Raw genomic sequence first — 3,584 nt, 5'->3', positions numbered from 1 at the left:
AAAAAAATAATGATTAAAAAATAATAATTAGTAGATGTGAAAAACATTACCATTGAAATCTACCTGATGACTTTATATCCATGCTCAGATGCCTAGAAGCTCAGAAAGTAACCAACAGTGACTAGTAATAATCAGATATTTAGAGATTAGAAATGCATGTGCGAACATCCAATGTCAATTGCATTGAAAAAGAATTTTTCTATATGAAACTGTGTATTTTAATAATGAAATGGAGATCTTTTTAAAGGTTAAAACATCATTTAATTTATGTCTTATAGGGTTTATACTGAGTACAATATTGTATAACTGTAATAATTCAACTGTAAACCTAAAAATTTACAGCCAAATTTGAAAGAGATGCATCCTACCTCAGGAAAACGTTATTGAATATGTCAATTGTGTTGTAATGATATGCTTCTTCTGAGTATGTTGTTATTAAATAAATCATTTTTAAAAATTAAAAAAAAATATCTATTCTCTAAAGGCAAATCCACTGGGTTGTTTGTTGGAAGATCTTTAACATTAATTTGTCTGGTCATCAAAGTCTTTGTATTACAGAAAAAGGAAAATAGTGAAATGTTTTCTATTGCTTTCTAAGCACTGATTGGCTCCTCAAACCCCCTCCCTCCCTCTCTTCCTCCTTCCCTCTCTCTCAGGCATGCTCCGTACCACAAACACACATAGTTACTAATTTATAGTCTTCATCTTTAGGGAGAAAAATATAATTGAAAGCAAATGGTTCCACCCACACAATTTAAAGCATTACTGCATCTGAAATAAAGGCAAACAATTAAGCAGTGTCTCTCCTGTAACTGGTGCTTTTTGACTTTGATCTCAGGACAGACTTCATTCTCGTAGTGTCTCTTTTCAATTGCCGTGTCCCTTGTCTAGTCTCTCTGGTTTGCTCCATCAGAACATGTCTTCTGTGTCCTCTCTTCCTACCCAACACCACATTCACATTCCCTACTTTAAGAAAATCAGTCAATTCGAATTTGTGCGCACTGCTTACGTTTTCTTCCTCCATAACCTGCGCAGTGCGTGGCACACAATACCCAGTGATAATGTGCAGTTCTCCCACAGGAGTCCTCCATAGACCTCTGCTTGTTTGAGAGCCTTGTACCCCACTTTCAAAACACCTGAAGATCGCCTCCTTTAGGCGGTCACTCAAGTTCACTTGAGCCTACCCCCCAAAAGGTTGTTTGTACTACATACCACATTTTTGTTGACTTGTTTCTTCGTAAGTCTATTTCACCTTATGCTTATGTGTTTTCTCTATTCCTCCTGGGAGAGTAGTTTTTCCTATTATTGTTTCATAGCACATTGCATCAAACAGCCTTCAATACAGAGTGTACATTCAAAACCAGGAAGTTCAATACAAACACAAATTACCTATGAATATATCTATAGCTGAGAAATAAAAAAATACACTCTGGTCTTTGCATCTGATTCCTGGTCTTTGCATCTGATTCCTGACACAGAGCTCCTGAAGGAACAGCAGATACAAAGAGCTAAGGAAAATCTTTCCTAATAGTTGGTCCTTAAATCTAGTTCCTGGCACTAGTTCCTAAAATCTTAGTAAATCCTAAGTGATGGGTATGTCTGAGAAAAGAACTAATCCCCTGGAATGTCCTGGGTGATAGGACCATCTTTTGTTCCAATGAAGCAGCTCTTAGTGGATTCTTGGACTGTAGGTGGGGTAGCTGCTTGTCAGGGGAACTACCAGATAAGAAGAGGGGTAGAAAGTTGAATTGGTCACCAATGCCAATGATGTGGTTCATCACTTACAGAATGAAGCCTCCATGGAGACGCAAAGCACAGTTTGGAGAGCCTGCAGACTGCTGGGTACGTAACGGCAGGGCCCAGATGGGGGTACAGTGATGGAAGCCATGGACGCTCCAGGCCCTTCTCACAAGCCTGTCCTGGGCATCTCTTCCACCTCTGCATCCTTTGTTTAAGTATTTAAACTGAATACGGTAGAGTTACAACATGAACCCACTTTACTGTCCCTTTTAAGGGACAGTAAATGGGCTATACGTGTGTTGTTTATTAAAGGCATAAGAAAGAATGGAGGTAAAAGATGAAAGTGACAAATGCTGGGAGCCAAGAAGACAAAGAAATGACTAGTGATTGACTCAGAAGACCTGGGTGGAATGGAATCCACCCAGAGTGGAATCCTAAGCTAGACACGTAGGCAGCCAAGTTCAAGTTAGGACTTTGAACCTGGCAGGATCTTGCACCTCCAGACTCATAGTCAAAGTGGACCAAAAATCACTTTCTGGTTAAAAGTTCACTTTAAAAACTCAGACGCAGGGCTGGAGAGATGGCTCAGCACTGGCTGCTCTTGTAGAGGACCTGAGTTCAAATCCCATCACCCACATGGCAGCTAAGAACTATCTGTAACTCCAGTTCCAGGGGATCCAATGTCCTCCTCTGACCTCTGCAGGCATTTTACAACATGGGTGCACTCACAGACATGCAGGCAATACAATCATACACATAAAATGAAAATAAATAAATAAAAAAAAGCTCAGAATCTCTGCCCCCCCCCCTTAGCACAGCCATGCAACACACCCTCCCTCACAGGGCAGAAGATTGTGCTCGCCAGAGAAACAGCACAGGGTCTGTGGACTGGGGAAGTGTTATAGACTGAACTCAACATGCTGAAGTCAGAATACACAGAATGGGACTGTATTTGGAGACAGGGTCTGTTTATAAGGTAACTAAGCTAAAGTGAAGTCAAAAGGTAGTCTTAATCCAGTACGACTGCTTCCCTCTTAAGAGGAGGAAATTAGGACACACACACAAGGAACATCACACGTGGAGAGAGGCCTCAAAAGACAGCAACCCCACCAATACCTTGACTGGACTTCTAAGCCATGTAGTTTGTTATAGTGCTTAAGGTATATAGTATTCAAAACAGAAGAAAGAAAACACTTTTCAAAGTCCTGACATGCCACATGTCTGTCTGCATACATCTGGAAGCAGAGGCAGCTGCCCATATGTGTCTGAGAGCACAGAGGGTAGAGAGGGAGGAGAAGGACAGAGGGTTATGGGAAGGTGAAAGAGGTCTTTCGTATTTTTTTCTTGTGGTTTTGTGGAACTGGGGATTGAACCCAGGGCCTTATGCATGCTAGGTAAGTGTTCTATAACTGTAAACTACAGTACACTACATCCCAAGCCCTCTTTTTGCTTTTTATTTTTTATTTTGAGACAAAGTCTCACTAAATTGTCCAGGCTGGCCTTGAACTCACTCTGTAGCCCAGGCAGATCTCACACTTGTGAATGTCCAGCCTTAGCCCTGTGAGAATAGGTGGGATTATATAGGCTGATGCCCCCACTCCTGGCTAGATCGGGTTCTTACTTCATGGTATTTCTATACTAAAATGAAGTCTCACTTATCACAATACAGAAAAGGTTCATGGGTTATTCAGTGATTTTTGAAATAAAAATGTTTGTGTCATTGAATAGATACTGAAATGTACTTTTGAAATTAAAACTCCAAATTGTAAGAATTATAAGAAATTGTATCCAATAAGTGAATATATGTAAATTATGCTAAATTAATCTAGCTATTCATTTGAATC

The 3,584-nt window shown here is 40.1% G+C and overlaps 1 protein-coding gene across 1 annotated transcript in view; it reads right to left on the bottom strand.

Moving 5' to 3' along the window:
• The window catches only part of LOC103725634 (cytochrome b5 reductase 4), a gene marked incomplete at its 5' end in the record, with an annotated part of 20,742 nt that overhangs the window by 8,287 nt on the left and 8,871 nt on the right, over window positions 1–3,584 (bottom strand).

Source organism: Nannospalax galili, unplaced genomic scaffold (assembly GCF_000622305.1).
Source record: "Nannospalax galili isolate Female #2095 unplaced genomic scaffold, S.galili_v1.0 scaffold5389, whole genome shotgun sequence".
Taxonomy (NCBI): domain Eukaryota; kingdom Metazoa; phylum Chordata; class Mammalia; order Rodentia; family Spalacidae; genus Nannospalax; species Nannospalax galili.
This window is presented reverse-complemented; position numbering and strand designations above follow the sequence as displayed.